The 17,692-nt window shown below is 44.9% G+C and overlaps 1 pseudogene; it reads left to right on the top strand.

Annotated features, from left to right (window-relative positions):
• The first annotated feature begins 8,242 nt into the window (after positions 1 to 8,242).
• LOC129393447 (hippocampus abundant transcript-like protein 1) lies at positions 8,243 to 16,487 on the top strand (annotated as a pseudogene).
• Positions 16,488 to 17,692: the final 1,205 nt, after the last annotated feature.

Consider the following 17,692-nt stretch of genomic DNA (forward strand, 5'->3'; position numbering starts at 1 on the left):
CCCCCACTCCCCTTCTCACTGGGCTGGGGAGGTCCTGTTCCTCAGCCTCTTCTCTTTTTCTCTGCTGTCAAAGACACTCTCCGCTCATTTTACTTTCATGGGACCAGTGATTAGTGATGAATGCCTGAGTGGGTAAACGGAGGCACTGAGTCAATGAAAGAATTCTCTTTGGTCTTTTCAAGAAAAAGCCGAGACAAAACTTGAATTTTTGCTGCTCCCATTCCTTTTATGTAACCTTCTCCCGACTCCCCCGATGTTAATGAGGAAAATCGCACAACCAGGTAGCTGGGTACCAAGGCAAATCCAGGTTTTCAACTTCAGCTGCTCCATCAACCCTTGCAGCTGCCGTTAACTCCTCCCATCTTCACCATAGATCTCTCTCTCCATCGCTACTCTCCTCAAGTCCTTCCTTCTCTTCTATTTCCCAGAGAAATCAGACGCAATCAAGAGGGGAATTCTTAAATTTCTACCTACAAACATGTCTGAATCCATTCTTATCAGGAGCAGTGAAAGAGGCACCCCTGTTCTTGTCCAAGGCACGATTCCCTTCTTGATTTCAACTCTTGTTTTGTTTTTATTTTTGTTTTTGTTTTTTGTTTTTTTGAGACGGAGTGTCGCTCTTGTTGCCAAGGCTGGAGTGCAATGGCGCGATCTCAGCTCATTGCAACCTCCAGGTTCAAGCAATTCTGCCTCAGCCTCCCAAGTAGCTGGGATTACAGGCGTGCGCCACCACACCAGGCCGATTTTTTTTTTTTATAGAGTCTTGCTCTGTTGTCCAGGCTGGAGTGCAATGGCATAATCTCGGCTCACTGCAACCTCCTCCTCCCGGGTTCAAGTGATTCTTGTGCCTCAGCCTCCCCCGAGTAGCTGGGATTACAGGAGCCCACCACCACGCCTGGCTAATTTTTGAATTTTTAGTAGAGACAGGGTTTCACCGTGTTGGTCAGGCTGGTCTCGAACTCCTGACCTCAGGTGATCCACCAGCCTCAGACCCCCAAAGTGCTTGGATTACAGGTGTGAGCCACTGCACCCAGCCCCAGCTAATTTTTTGTATTTAGTAGAGATGGGGTTTCACCATGTTATACTTCCTTAGGGCCCTCATTCCATCACTTCATTTTACAGATGGATATTGGACATGCCAGTCACTCTTCTAGAAACTGGGGATATAGCAGGGAACAAAACAGGCACAATCCCTGCCCTCAGGGAGCTTACATTCTAGTAGAAGCAGGACTAAATAAGTAGAGTATGTAATATGTTAGATGATGCTAAGAGCTATGGGGCACATCCAGCAAGGAGGAGGTGTGTTCGGAGAAGGTAACATTCAAGTGACCTGAGGGAGGCTAGGCGTGAACTACACATAAATGTGGGGAAAGAATGTTCTAGGCAGAGAGAAGAGTAAAAATAAAGGTCCTGAGGTGGGAGCGACCTGCCACTTTCGAGGAAGAACAAAGTCAATGTGGCTGGAGTAAAGAGAGAGAAAGATAGGGAAAGAGTGGGAGATGCGATCAGAGAGGTCAGAGAAGGACCCAGCCTGTAGGTCCCCAAGGCCATTCTGAGGACTTTGGCTTTTATGAAGCTACTGGAAGGTTTTGAAACAGGGTTGTCCAATCTTTTGGCTTCCCTGGGTTATGGTAGAAGAAGAATTATTGTTTTGGGCCACACATAAAATACACTAACACTAAAGATAGCTGATGAGCTTTAAAAAAAAATCACACAAAAAAACTCATAATGTTTTAAGAAAGTTTATGAATTTGTGTGGGGCCACATTCAAAGCCATCCTGGGCCACATGTGGCCTGCATACTGTGGGTTGGACAAGTTTGTTTTGAGCAGAGGAGGGACACGGATCTGATTTTTGTTTTAACAAAATACCTTTTGCTACTGTGTAGAGAACAGCTCTGAAGAGAGCAGAAGCGGGAGACCATTTAGGAGGTCATTGTGAGCGTCTGGTTAGTGTGGTAGCAGGACAGGTGATGCAAAGTGGTGGATTTTGGAAGTATTTTGAATGTGGACTAACAGGATTTTCTGATGAATTAGGCAGTGTGGGGAGGAGGGAGGAATTTTTCACCTGAACTTTAACTGAGGAGGGGAAGGGTATGGTAGGATAATCGCTTGAACCTGGGAGGCAGAGGTGTCGGTGAGCCGAGATGGTGCCACTGTACTCCAGCCTGGGCGACAGAGCGAGACACAGTTTCAAAACAAAAAACAAAAAACATATGTCTACTAGGCATCAAAATGGAGATGTCAAGAAAGGAGCTGCATATGCAAGTTTGGTGTGGTCTGGGCTGGCGATAAAAGATTGAGAGTCATCAGCATATGGAAGTTATTTAAAGCCAGGAGATGAGAAGAATTACCAAGGGAGCAAGTGTAGATAGAAAAGATGTGCAAGGACTTAATTCTGGAGCTCTCCAATATGAGCTTGAGATCAGTTGGAACTGTCAGAGAGATGGAGGCATAGGACCAGTGTAGAGAGGAAAAAATCCCAGGAGATGGTGGTATGCTAAAGGCCAAGAGAAGGAAACTTACCAAGGAGGAGGGAAAGGTCAATTGTGTCAAATGTGGCCCATAAATTATGTAAGATGAGTTTGAGAATTGATTGATTGATTTTTTTTTTGTTTTATGTTTTGTCCCTCCCTTGCCCCCCTACTGGAAAGTATATAGAGCAAAGATAATTGATTGAAGGTCATTGGTGATTTTGACGAGAACAGTTTTGGTGGAGTGGTGGGGGTAAAAGTCTGATTGCGGATGAGTTTAAGAAAGAATGGGAGGAGAGGGATGGCAGCAGTATAGACAACTCTTTGGAGGAGTTTTCTTGTAAAGGAAGGAGAGAAATTGGATGGGAGCTAAAAGGAGAAGCGAGGTCAAGAAAACTTTTTAAGTGGGAAAAAATAGTTATATGTTATATGCTGATGGGGAAGAGGCAGTAGAGAGTGAAGATTGACAATGCAGTGGGGAGTGAGGAGAATGTCTGAAGAAATGTCCCTGATGAGGGGAGAAGGGATTGGACAGAGTCCAGAAGCAGAGGGGCTGGCTTTGGTTAGAGGACTGATGGCTCATGAAAAGTAAAAAGAGAGAAGGCACGATATTTGGGCACAGATGTGGGAAGGCGGATTGATGTGGGGGAAGCTGGTGGATATTATCTCTTTGTAGCCTTTTTTTTTTCTCTTAGTGAATTAGGAAGCAGGGTCAGCTGACTGTGAGGATGAAGGGGAAAGGCTTAGAAGTTTGAACCTAGAGGTGGAGTTCTAAAGTCACTGAGAGCAGTGATTCTCAAACTTTAGTGTGTATCAAAACCACCTAGAGAGCCTATTAAAGCCCTCCCACAGCCTGGGCAACATAGAGAGACCCCGTCTCTACAAAAAATAAAAAAATCAGCCAGGTGTGGTGGTGTGCGCTTGTGGTCCAGCTACTCAGGAGGCTGAGATGGGAGGATTGCTTGAGCCTGGGAGCTCAAGGCTGCAGTGAGCTGTGATTGTGCCACTGCACTCCAGCCTGAGCTACAGGGTGAGATGCTATCTCAAAAGAAAAAAAAAAAGCCCTCCTTTCCCCCAGACGTTCTGATTCAGTAGGTCTAGGATGGGCCCAAGAATCTGCATTTCTAACAAGTTCCGGGTGATGCTGCAGTCGCCTGTATGGGGATGACCCTTTGAGAACTACTGTGTGAGAGAGTGGGGCAGTGACTGGACTCGAATTCCCACAAATGCAGTGTGGTTGTCAGGCAGCATCAGGGGCCCAGCTGAGGTTAGAAATCATGATTCGAAAGTGTCTCCAATCACATCCCACTCACAATTGCTTGCACATGTTTGGAGTCCTATCTCTTTAAAACTTCCATTTTCTACTGACTTTTCCTTTGACATATAAAAGGCTCCACACCCTTCATCTTTAAAAAATGAAAATCTTTAACTTAGGTTCTAGCTCTCCCCTCTTCACAATTCTCTTGGCAGAGTTGTGCATGCTATATTTCCTACCTCCTAGTCTATGCAGCATCCACAACACATCTGCTCTCCCTCCAACCTCAGGACTCTTCTGTTAGGCATCATTACTGATCTAGATGCTAAATCCAATGGGCACTTTTTAGTTGTAATCAGGCACTTGACCACCTACAAATCTGATACCTCCAACCATTTCCTCCCTCAGCTGTGTCCTCCTTTAGGTTTTGTGGACACACTGCTTTTCTGGTTTTCCTCCTGACAGCTGTCACCTCCTCATTCTCCTTTTCCCCTGATGTTCCTTTATCCTCCTTTCAGAGCAGCGTATAGCACAGTGGTTGTTATATGTGAAGGTTGTAGATTTACTGGGATAACTTCTGATTTCTCTGGCTCCTAGCTGTGAGACATGAAACATTTATATCTGTTGCTTCATATATTTACAAAAGTGAGGCTGGGCATGGTAGCATGTGCCTGTGGTCCTAGCTGCCTGGGAGGCTGAGGTGCGAGGATGGCTTGAGCTCAGGAGTTTGAGTCCAGCTTGGGCAACATAGGGAGACATTGCCACTTAAAAAAAAAAAAAAAGATAGGCCGGGCGCGGTGGCTCACGCCTGTAATCCCAGCACTTTGGGAGGCCGAGGTGGGCGGATCACAAGGTCAGGAGATCGAGACCATCCTGGCTAACACAGTGAAACCCCGTCTCTACTGAAAATACAAAAAAATTAGCTGGGCGTGGTGGCGGGCGCCTGTAGTCCCAGCTACTCGGGAGGCTGAGGCAGGAGAATGACGTGAACCTGGGAGGCGGAGCTTGCAGTGAGCCAAGATCGTGCCACTGCACTCCAGCCTGGGCCACAGAGTGCGACTCCGTCTCAAAAAAAAAAAAGATAGTAGTAGTACCTGCTTCACAGGGTTCTCATTTGAGGATCCAATGAGTCAGTATGCATAAAAAGCTTACAACAATGCCTGGCACATAGTGAGTATGTAAGGTCATCACTCCGAGCTACTACTCATCTGTCAGGTGCTACTTGTGTAGGCTGATGATGCAAAAAATCTGTATTTTCAAGCAGGCCTCATTCCTGAGCAGCAGTCATAATTATCCACCTGCCTCCTGACATCCCTAGATGCCTCATCAGCATCTCAGCCTTGACATGCCCAAACCTTCAACTCAGCATTTTTCACTCAGTTTTCCCCCTTTCTTTATTCCCCACATCCACGAATGGCACCACCATCTGTCCAGTTCCCTGGTCAGAAATTTGGTAGTTTCTAGCTTCTCTCAGTCCCTTGATTTCTTTCTTTTTTTTTGAGACAGAGTCTTGCTCTGTTGCCCAGGCTGGAGTGCAGTGGTGTGATCTCGGCTCACTGCAACCTTCACCTTCCAGATTCAAGCGATTCTCCTGCCTCAGCCTCCCAAGTAGCTGGGATTACTGGTGCTTGCCACCATGCCTGGCTAATTTCTGTATTTTTGTAGAGATGGGGTTTCGCCATGTTGGCCAGGCTGGTCTTGAACTCCTGACCTCAGGTGATCCACCCGCCTCGACCTCCCAAAGTGCTGGGATTACACATGTGAGCCATTGTGCCTGGCCACAGTCCCTTGATTCTTATAGTGGTATTATCTTATTCTACAGACTCAGATATGCAGGAGCATACACATAACATTGTTTTTTCTATAATATAACTACATTTATAATATTTTTTACACACTTTTTATTTTTCTGAGACTGTCTTGCTATGTTGCGCAGGCTAGTCTCAAACTCCAGGGCTTAAGGGATCCTCTGGCCTCAGTCTCCAAGTAGCTGGGACTACAGATGTATGCCACAGTGCCTGGCTCTTATGTTTCTATTCTGAGCCAGCTTCTATTCTCCTGGAATGTTGGGTGCTTCATTTTAATCCATTGGTGGAATCTCCCCTCCTCTCTCCAGGGATTGCCTTAATTCTGGGACGGTGTCTCTTATGTATATAGTTTGCCAAAGCACTGGTGGAAGTGGGTCCTGTTATTAAGTGGCCACTCAATGTCCTCTGAGATATCCTCTGCCTGGCTCCTGCTTGTATGGCCTCTTTAGGTCTGGTGTCTGTGTGCTACCTCTCAGTTGCTCTTGGACACAGGGTTCATTCTACTGCTCCCATGCCCTGGAGTAGCATGAGAAAGTGTGGCACTGTCTATGGTTCAAGCTGCCTCCACAATAGGCTACCCTCTGCAGCCATGTCTTCTTTTGGGGGGTCTTGTCTCCTTCCTAAGGCTCTGCCTTGGATATAGTTCTGGGGCTCCACTGCCATCAGGTCTCAGAAACTTACTTGGGGGTTTTGCTGTCTCTCTGCACTCAGGTGCCTGAGGACAGAACCCACCACTGTCTGTGCTGTCACTACGTTCCCGCTGGCTCTTGCCTGCGAGTTGTGCTCATGTCATGGAACTGGGGTGAAATCAGTGCGAGGCCTTGCTTTATCCAGAATATTTCCTGCACATCTTCTATCCAGACTGGGAGTCCTTTCTGTTTTCCTAAGGGCCTGCCTAGGCGATTGAAATTCAAAAGTCAGAAGTGGCTTTCTGTTTCCCCTCGTTTTTGTTGCATCTTTTCACTGAGACATCAGCGCAAAAGCTGGGCTGCTCAAGCTGAGGCCATAGGAGAGAAGGGGAAGAAACCACAAATAATATTGTAAGATGTCATCATATCCCCTATATCCAGTGGGCGCCATGGATTCTACGTCTTTAGCCCCCCTAAAATTTCCCCCTTTTCACCCACATTGCTTCTGTCGTAGTTTGGGGTTTTATTGTTATATTTCTTCTGGTTTGAGAGTATTCCCTTCCTAATCACAGGGTTAGGTTGCTGAAACAGTGGGAGGTTTTGCAGATGAAGATCCTTGATAAAAGATAAGATTCAGAAAACTGAATGACCTATGAAATGCCTGATAAATACCGTATCTTCACTAGAATCACAACTAAAATTTAGCACACTAAATAAACTATCAACAACAGATCTGAAATTAGTAGTAGTGTGTATTGTGTAATTTCCACGTATCCCTGGGTGATTTAATGTTTTTAGGATTTCCCTGCAGTTCCAACAAGAGAGTGGTAAATCCAGTTTGTTTTGATGCAGATGATGTATTGTTAGATATTCTCTTTGGGTCAAGTTGCTAATCCAGACATCCAATACCTTCTGATTTGAGGATTTCCAGTTATTGCCCTCACTGGCCCCATCGTGGTCTTCAAAACAGCTTTGGGGGACCTGGTTTGAGATTAGATCCTGAGATTTTTGAAACCTTGGTAAGTGGAAGCAGGAAAAACTATTTAAAAGTTGCAGGCCAGGCATGGTGGCTCACGCCTGTAATCCCAGCACTTTGGGAGGCCAAGGCGGGTGGATCACAAGGTCAAGAGATCGAGACCATCCTGGCCAACATGGTGAAACCACGTCTCTACTAAAATTACAAAAAATTAGCCGGGTGTGGTGGCGGGCACCTGTAGTCCCAGCTATTCGGGAGGCTGAGGCAGGAGAATCACTTGAACCTGGGAGGCAGAGGTTGCAGTGAGCCGAGATTGTGCCACTGCACTCCAGCCTGGCGACAGAGCGAGACTCCATCTCAAAAAAAAAAAAAAAAAAAAGGTTGCAGCCAGGTGTGGTGACTCACGCCTACAATCCCAGCACTTTGGGAGGCCGGGTTGGGTGGATTGCTTGAGCCCAGTAGTTTGAGGCCAACCTGCGCAACATGGAGAAACCCTGTCTTTACAAAAAATTAGCCAGGAGTGGTGGCACAGGCCTGTAGCCTCAACTACTTGGGAGGCTGAGGTGGGAGGATCACTTGAGCCTGGGAGGAAGAGGTTGCAGTGAGCCGTGATCATGCCACTGCATTCCAGCCTGGATGACAGAGCGAGGCCCTGTCTCAAAAAAAAAAAAAAAAAAAAAAAAAAAAGATGCAAGCACTTTTCACTTTCTAGAAAAGGAGACTTCAGTTTCAGTTCTTCTTGGGGCTGACTGTTCTTTGCTTTGGGAAAATCACTACAAACGGCTTTATTTCCTAAGTACAAAGCCATATCCATCAGTGACCCGAGCGCGGAATGTTAAATGTGTGAGTGGGAATTGTGTTTTTATGGCATCTTGCTTTTTAGGGTGACGGGGGAGAGAGGCGTTTCTTCTCCCCGAGTGTCCAGTGCGCTGTGTGGAACACTGTTGCTGGGGCTTGGTCCAGCAGGTGTTCACAGGAACTGAGGAGCAAGACAGAGGGCTAGGGAGGGCTTTGCCTCGTCAGAGGAACAGAGGTGAGAAGGAACTGGGTGGGCTCTAGACATAGGGGGCCCGATGGACATTTCTGGCTGTTCTGACTTGACATGTGCTGTGAGCACGTGAGTGGTTTGCTGGGGCTGGGGGCGCTGTGGGTGTGCGATGCCTGTGCTCCTCTGGAGGAAGTGGACTTCCGCTGTCAGCTGTGCTGAGGCAGGAAATAAGGAATGGGGGAGTGGTGGGCCTTGGACGAGCTGTAGAGAGAAACCTCCCCCTCTCCGGGCCTCATGGCGCTGTGTCCCGGACTCTGAGGTTGGGGTGTGCTCAGAGCATTCCTGGGCTGAAGGTAAGCTGACTTTTGCCTCAGGGAGCCAGGCAGAGAGGTTCCTATAAGGGCCCTTCCTCTTGTTCCGCCTCCCTACATGAGTGCAGCAACTACGGAGCAGCTCCGCCTTGAGAGGGCAGTGGTTCAGACACCCCATATGCACGGTCCAGTCCAGCGCTGTCCAGTAGAACTTTCTGTGATGACAGAAAATGATTTCTGCTTCTATCCAGTACGTCAGCTACTAGTCTCATGTAGCCACTGAGCGCTTGAAATGTGGCCAGTGTGACTGAGGAACTGAATTTTAAATTTATGTAAATTTAATTGGTTTAAGTTTAGTCTCACGTAGCTAGTGGCTACCATATTGTACAGCAATACGGACGGCAGGAAACTATAAAGCTGTAAAGTTCCAAAGTCTGAGCTCAGAGCAGTGACAATGGCTGTCATCATGAGATCACAGAGGATCAAAGAGGCTGAATCACAGCTGGTTAAGTGGTGGAGCTGCCCTAGAAGGCCCTGCAGCAGGAGGGCGCAGTCTCCTGACCAGGCCAGGGCCCCTCTCTGCAGGTGACCACACCATAGAAGGCGCAGCGATCCCCACATGGTGGAAAAAGTATCAGGCCTGTACTGGAAACGGATTACCTGTCCTCTCAGTAACTGTCTGACTTGACTCTGTCATACCAGTCCTCCCTGTCCATCTCAGTCACTATGAGTCTGGAGAGCCCAGGTAATCCCTCATCACCACAGCTCACGTCTCTCCTGTTGCATCTCCTTATTTGAGCCAAGGCCTCACCCTTTCCTCTCCCCCTGCACCCTCTTGTGGCCCTGGCACTGCTCTGGGCTGAGCAAGCCCTGCTTTGTCCTCAAGCCCTCCTCCAAAGCTTCTCTTGATTTTCTTGGCTTAAGTGAAACTCGCTTTCCCCTAAGGACATCATTCCCCCTGAAGCCCTCTGAAACAGAGCCTGCTTTTCTCTTACCCTCACATGCTGCAGAGTCAGGAGGTGGGATATTCGTTTGCATGGGCTGCCATACAAATTACCACGACCAGGTGGTTTAAAATAACAACTTCATTCTCTCCTAGTTCTGGAGGCTGGAAGTCTGCAATCAAGGTGTCAGAAGGGCTGTGCTCCTTCTGAAGCCTCTAGGGGAGATCCTTCCTTGCCTCTTCCAGCTTCTGGAGCCTCAGGTGTTTGTTGACTTGTGACTGCATCACTCCAATCTCTGCCTCCGTCTTCACATGGCCTTCTTCTCTCTGTCTCCTGTTTCCCTGTGTCCAACTTTCCCTTGTTTTATAAGGACACTAGTCATTAGATTAGGGCCCTCCTCATCTTAACTTGATTACACCTGCAGAGCCTGTTTCCAGGTGCGGTCACTTTGACAGGTGGTGGGGATAAGTGTCTTGCTTACCTCTCTTCTGGTAAGCAGCCCTGCTCTCTGGAGCTCCTGGTGTCTGGTTTTGGTATCGCCATCTTTTGTTGCTGGCAGCTGCTGGCTTCAGGGAACTTCATCTCCTTTACAACTGGCTACTGGCCCATTGTCTTCCTCTCTGCCCTTCTCCTTCATCATCTTGGGATGTCAGCAGCCATGTGGATGATCCTTCCAGCTCTCTGGCCTGTCACTTTGGACCTCTTGAGTCCCTTTCTCATTGTGGCTCATCTGCCCACCCGCCAGCATCTTCACGTCCTTACACAGTAGACTCTACGATGCCTCATTAGACTCTGTCCTTTGCCAACTTCCTTCAATTTTTTGCCCCTCCTTCTTTCTGCTGCTCTTGCCTGGAAACACCTGGATCTTTGCTGAAGCCATCTTCTCCACCTCCCTGTGCCTGCACTCACACAGTTGGAAGATACAGATCACCTGATTAGGTCCACTTTACGTTCAGGACCACAGACCTCAGATGGACATACTCAGCACTGCCCAGCATTTCTATTATGTTTCCCTGGTATGTTTATTTTCCTGCCATATTTTCTATTGCTGTATAACACATGCCCCAAAATCTAGTGGCTAAAAAAATACCCATTTATTTTATTATTATTTTTAAAAAAATGATAGACATGAGGTCTCATATGTTGCCCAGGCTGGTTTCAAACTCCTGAGTTCAAGCAATCCTCCTGCCTCAGCCTCCCAAAGTGCTAGGATTACAGGCATGAGCCACTGCACCTGGACAATATCCATTTCTTATCTTATAGCCTGTAGGTCAGAAGTCCTGGTGGGCTCAGCTGGTTCTCTGGTCAGGGTCCCACAAGACCAAATTCAAGGTGTCAGCTGGGCTGGACTCATGTCTGGAGGCTTGGGGCAAGGATCGACTTCCGGGTTCATTCAGGTTGTTGGTAGACTCCAATTCCTCATGGCTGCAGGTGTGTGGCCCCTATTTCCTTGCGTTAAAGAAAAATCTGAGGTGCAATAATGTTTTTGAGTTTATTTGAGTAAGAAGCAATTGATGAATTGGGAAACACCAAACTGAAGAGGTCTGTTCTGGCGGCAAGCCATCAGGGGCAAGTATTTATGGGGTAAATACAGAAGCAAAATCAATAAATTATTTGGTTGGTTGCAATTATACAATTGCCTTATTTGGCCTATCCTGTTGGAAAGTCCTTGGTTATATAGTATAACTGTGTTGGCTATTTCTGACTGGTTGAACCTATGATTTGTTTTTCCTTAATATAGGCATTTATAAGAAAAAAGTCAAGTTTCACTTATGTTTGCAAATCAAGCAAGGTTTAGGTCTCGTTATGAAGCCTCACTGGTTTTGTCTGCTCAAGGATTCTTCAGGCCTAGTATCCCTTTAAATTTACTCTAACAGCTCCCCGCTTTTGGTCATTCTCCCAGCAAGCTGAGAGTGTGACCAAACAGTATAGCATTACTCTCGGTAACCAGGTTACCATTATTGACTAGTTACTGGAACAAAGAATCGTGTAGATGTTGTCATTCTCAACAGTTGCATTGGAATGTAAGGTCAGGAAGTTATCATTATCTGCAGTTGCAGAGTCATCATAGGCTTGAGTGGTGGGGTTGTTGCGTTCTTCTAGTTGCCTAATCCTGACGGCAATTGTTTGATGTGTGAGTGGTTAGGGTCTCACACCTGAATGCTGCTGGAAAGCATTCAAATCCCTTGAGAGGATACAGTGGACTACAGAGATGAAAACCATGATTATAAGGAGAATAATAGCCAAGAATTGAAAATTCTCTGGAGCAGACATTGAGCTCAGGAGTTCAAGACCAGCCTGGCCAACATGGTGAAACCCCATCTCTACTAAAAATACAAAAAGCCAAGAATTAACCCATTAAATAAATCAGTAGATCAGGTAGATCGCACCTATCTGATGAGGAACTTACATTTGTTTAAGATCATTTGAATTGGGGGCAATAATTTCTTTTTTTAAAAATTATTTCCATAGGTTTTTAGGGGAACAGGTGGTATTTGGTTACATGAGTAAGTTCTTTAGTGGAGATCTGTGAGATTTTGCTGCATCCATCACCTGAGCAGTGTACACTGAACCCAATTTATGGTCTTTTATCCCTCACCTTCCTCCCACCCTTTTCCCTGAGTCCCCAAAGTCCACAGTATAATTTTTACGCCTTTGCATCCTCATAGCTTAGCTCCCACTTATAAGTGAGAACATATGATGTTTGGTTTTCCATTCCTGAGTTACTTCACTTAGAATAATAGTCTCCAGTTCCATCCAGGTTGCTATAAATCCATTAACTCCTTTTCATGGCTGAGTAGTATTCATATATATATATAAATATATCGCAGTTTCTTTATCCACTCATTGATTGATGGGCGTTTGGGTTGGTTCCATATTTCTGCAGTTGTGAATTGTGCTGCTATAAACATGCATGTGCAAGTATCTTTTTTGTAAAATGACTTGTTTTCTGGGTAGATACTCAATAGTGGGATTGCTGGATCAAATGGTAGTTCTACTTCTATCTCCTTAAGGAATTTCCACTCTGTTTTCCGTAGTGGTTGTACTAGTTTACATTCCCACCAGCAATGTAGAAGTGTTCCCTCATCACTGCATCCACACCAACATCTATTATTATTATTATTGTTATTATTATTATTATTTTTTTGAGATGGAGTCTCTCTCTGTCTCCCAGGCTGGAGTGCAGTGGCGCGATCTCGGCTCACTGCAAGCTCTGCCTCCTGGGTTCACGCCATTCTCCTGCCTCAGCCTCCCGAGTAGCTGGGACTACAGGCACCCACCACCACGCCTGGCTAATTTTTGTATTTTTAGTAGAGATGGGTTTTACTGTGTTAGCCAGGATGGTCTCGATCTACTGACCTTGTGATCCACCCGCCTTGGCCTCCCAAAGTGCTGGGATTACAGGTGTGAGCCACCGCACCCGGCCCCCATTATTTTTTGATTATGGCCATTCTTGCAAGAATAAGGCTGTATCACACTGTGGTTTTAATTTGCATTTCCCTGATCATTAGTGATGTTGAGCATTTTTTCATATGTTTGTTGGCCATTTGTATATCTTCTTTTGAGAATTGTGTATTCATGTCCTTAGCCCACTTTTTGATGGGATAGTTTGTTTTTTTCTTGCTAATTTGTTTGAGTTCCCTGTAGATTCTGGATATTAGTCCTTTTTTGGATGTATAGATTGTGAAGATTTTCTCCCACTCTGTGGGTTGTCTGTTTACTCTGCTGACTGTTCCTTTTGCTGTACAGGAGCTCTTTAGTGTAATTAAGTCCCACCTATTTATCTTTGTTTTTGTTGCATTTGCTTTTGGATTCTTAGTAATGAAGTCTTTGCCTAAGCCAATGTCTAGAAGAGTTTTTTTCCCCAATGTTATCTTCTAGAATTTTTATAGTTTCAGGTCTTAGATTTAAGTCCCTGATCCATCTTGAGTTGATTTTGTATAAGGTGAGAGATGAGGATCCAGTTTCATTCTCCTATATGTGGCTTTCCAGTTATCCCGTGGGGCAATAATTTCTAATTTATTGACATAGAAACAACATTTTTTTTTGAGACAGGGTCTCACTCTGTCACCCAGGCTAGAGTGCAGTGGTGCAATCGAGGCTCACTGCAGCCTTGACCTCCCAGGCACAAGGGATCCTCCCACCTCAGCCTCCCAAGTAGCTAGGACTATAGGCATATGCCACCACACCTGACTAATTTTTGTATTTTTTTTGGAGATGGGGTTTCTCCACAGTGCCCAGGCTGGTCTCAAAACCCTAGGCTCGAGTGAACTGCCCACTTTGGCCTTCCAAAGTGCTGGGATTATAAGTGTGAGCCACCATCCCTGGTAAAACATTTTTTTAATCAATAAAAGCACAAGCTCTTCTTTGTTAAACTGTGAGGTATCAAGCACTTCTGTTTTGGAGTATTTTTGAGGCTAAATTGTTCATTTCAGATTATATTGCTCGAAGAGTATTCAAGTTATCATTCTATGAAAACAAAGGAAAAACGAAGATTAATATTTGGAGCAAATTATGATCTTAGTCTTTGTGTCTGGAGGGTCAAGATTTGTAGATTTGACTTTGAAGTATCTTTAGATGGTGGAATGAAGATGGCATTTGAGAGCTGGTTATATCATCAGGTGGTGTTCTGGTGAACTCACATAGCAGCAGGCATAAAGGTTGTCTATACATGGTCTGTTGCAGTGATTTTTTTCTGAAGTTTGAAGTCATCCAGTTTCAGCTTTTAGGACTTGAGAAAAGGGCAGTTTTAGTTTTTAATGAAACTAGAAAACTTGAGGATTCAATCCAGTTTATAGATGGATAACAAATCTCAAAGAAAATAAACAGGACTAGAATTTGGTAATTGGTGCGCTACAGTTTTCTATTGAAATGTAATCTTTTTAATAGTCACTCTCATTTTTATAAAAAATAGTCACAGTTAAATTTTTTAACAAAATAAGTCTTGTTTCAATAAGGTAGATCTGATTATATAAGTGCAACACAGATATTAATTCCATGTAAGTTTTAAAATATGATATTTTAGTCAGTGCTTTGGTAATATCCAAGGGGCTTTACTGACTTTGTATCCATCGACTTTAGTTTTTTAAAACTATCTGGTATCAGCACTCCCTTAGCCACCCCGGCTGATGTCTCAGTAAGTTGTGTGCCTCTACAGTCCACTGGCTTTGGGCTCAGTTCAGCACTAGGACTCGCCTAGGAGTTGCAGTCCTTGTGACCTAGACTGCCTTTCAAGTTTCTTTAGAGCCCCAGAGCACTTTAGCCCATGGTGGCGAGGCTTGTGGGGAACTCAAGTTCACGCTGCTGGGATTGGCAATTCCCCTCTGGCTAGGGCTGCTTTAAATGCTCCCCCCATGGGTGGGCATTAATTGAATTTGGTCTGGTTTTGTTTTCTGCTATAACAGGGCACCACTGAGTTCAGTACTTCAAAATTGCCGTGCTCTACCTCTCCCCAGTGCACAGAAACACTCTCCACACCAAGCTGCTGCTGCTGGGGGATGGAGGGATGGCGTCAGCGATTCAAGACTGTTTTTCCTACCTGTTCAGCACTTCTTTCAGCGATATGAAGTTAAATCCAGGTATTATGAGTGCTCACCTGATTTTTGGTTCTTATGAAGGAGCTTTTTGTGTGTGTGTGTGTGTAGATAATTGTTAAATTGGTGTCCTTGCCAGGGAGGAGGGGACAATTAGTGGAGTCTCTTATTCTGCCATCTTGCTCTTCCTCAATATGCTCTTTCTTGCAGATCTTTTACAACTCTCTGTATTTGTTCAGTTTGCATCTTACTTGTTTTCTTCTTTATTATTCTGGAACAATCCTCTTGTTTTTAAGATAACATCATTCTCTTTTTCCTTTAAAGGAAACACATTCCTTATATATTTTTTCTTGCTAAAAACTCATCTACTTTTTATCTCATGCAGGTCATAGGTTTTGGATCTGTTGAAATTGCAGCATTCATAGCTATGGTAGAAATTGTTTGTTATGGCTCAGATGGTCTTTCTTACCATCTTGATGAGATCATTAGGGAATAAGAATATTGTCTTCCTTGGCATGGGCTTTTAGAGACTCCAGTTAGCGCAGTATGCTTTTGGATCTGAAGCCTGGATGATGTGGTCAGTGGGGACTGTGGCCACCATGTTCACCATTACATTTCCAGTAATCAGTGCCTTTGTCTCTCAGAATGCAGAGTCAGATTGGCAAGGAGTTGCCTAAGAGATCGTAACTGGAATAAGAGGACTATGCAATGGTCTGGGGCCAGCACTGTATGGCTTCATATTCTACATGTTCCGTGTGGAACTGACCAGATCGGGCCCGAAATTGAATACTAACGATGTTACCCTGCAGGGAGCTGTCATCCCAGGCCTGCCATTTTTACCTGGGCATGTACAGTTCCTATGTCTTTTCTGGTTGCCTTATTCGTCCCTGAATACAGGAAAGGCAGGGGAGTTCAAAAATATAGCAGCAGTGGCAGTGACAGCCTGACCAACATCCCAGAATGGGGCAGTGATGAGGACAGTGAGCCACTGCTGCAAGACAGCAGCATCTGGGAGCTCTCTTTGTTCAAGGAGCCTGAGAATCAGTGCACTGAAATATAACTTGGCAGAAAAAGGGGATCCCGTCTCTGAGAGCCAGGTGGGAACCACACCACATGGAGACTTTGTGGTGCTGGATGGGAGGGCCAACTTTTGTAAATACCCACTCTATCCTTCTCCACTTCCTCCTCTCCCTGCTCTTATTCTTTTTCTTTCTGTTCGCACATTAGAATAAGGTAAGGTTTGGAATACTTCCCTGCAAATAATGTGCAACTCTCAAGGTAAAACTCAAATAGAAAAGTCATGTCTCTGGGAGAAAGGATGGCTTTTCTGTAATGACTCTGAAGTAAGAGTGACAACAGTCTTTCCATGCCCTTTCCAGCAGAAGGTGCAGGATTGGAGGGGGACTGCCATATTTGGCAAGATTTCAGGTAAAGAATCCCTTCTTATATTCTTCCTTCTTGTTTCTCTTAATTAGTCCATAGGTGCTGAGTGGCCACTCTTAAGAGTCACTCAGGAATCTATTGCCTTTGTTCAAAGGTCAAATGAAAACCTAGTTTTACTCTCCTTTTACTTTCTCTACTTCCTATTCTTGGCTAGAATGAAATTCAACATATATACATCTCTGGACATTAATAATATTTAATAGTGATTACCTTTATTATATGAAGGGGCTTTTTCTTATAAATTTAAATCGTGTAGAACTTGCAACTCAGATTTATGAACTTAGTAACCTGATAGGATCCAAGGTGATTTTACAGAAGGAAAAAAACCCCTCAAGCATTCTGGTGGCAATATAGAAAGTGGAGGGTGCTTCCAAGAAAGTTTTTAAAATTTTGAAATTCCTAAGCGAGAATGAGAGTTAGTAAGTAGATACTAGTTGAGTTTATATCCAAGTTCAGACTCACAATGCATTATTATGATTTGCTCCTTCCCATGTCTCCCATGTCCTGCTTCTCAAGCAATTTTTCTCATCTGTCACACTCCTGCCTTAACTGCTCTGTGGTATGTGTTTGTTTTCAATTAATCTTTATTTCAATCTGTTTATCTGACTTTTGAATCTCATGGAATGCTGCACATCAAATTCCTTTCCGAAATATTGTGGTTTTATGAAGCTCAGTTTCACAATGAATGTCTTGATAATTTCTTGAGATGTTTTGTGGACAAAGAAAACTACAAATTTATATGTATTTTGCTGCACCAGTAAATGGACTGCTAGCTAGGGCCCACCTTTAACAGAGCACTCCTTTGAAAGTTTTATGGATATAAAATATATATAGATATTTGTAAGGGGTTTTACTTTTTTTTTTTTTTTTTTAGACAGAGTTTCGCTGTTGTTGCCCAGGCTGGAGTGCAATGGCGTGATCTCAGCTCACTGCAACCTCTGCCTCCCGGGTTCAAGCGATTCTCCTGCCTCAGCCTCCCCAGTAGCTAGGATTACAGGCATGTGCCAACATGCCTGGCTACTTTTGTATTTTTTTTAGTAGAGGTGAGATTTCACCATGTTGGTCAGGCAGACCTTGAACTCCTAACAAGTGATCCACCTGCCTCGGCCTCCCGAAGTGCTGGGATTACAGGCATGAGCCACCGTGCCCGGCCAGGGGTTTTAATTTTTGATGGGGTGCTGTGTAAATCTTGTTTTTATAAATGTAATGAAGGTATTTTTAAATTTTTGAGACAGGCTATCACTCTGTCATTCAGGCTGAGTGCAGTGGCACAGTCTCTGGTCACTGCAACCTCTGCCTCATGGGCTCAAGCTATCCTCCCACCTCAGCCTT

This window comes from Pan paniscus, chromosome 9, assembly GCF_029289425.2.
Source record: "Pan paniscus chromosome 9, NHGRI_mPanPan1-v2.0_pri, whole genome shotgun sequence".
NCBI classification, from domain to species: Eukaryota; Metazoa; Chordata; class Mammalia; order Primates; family Hominidae; genus Pan; species Pan paniscus.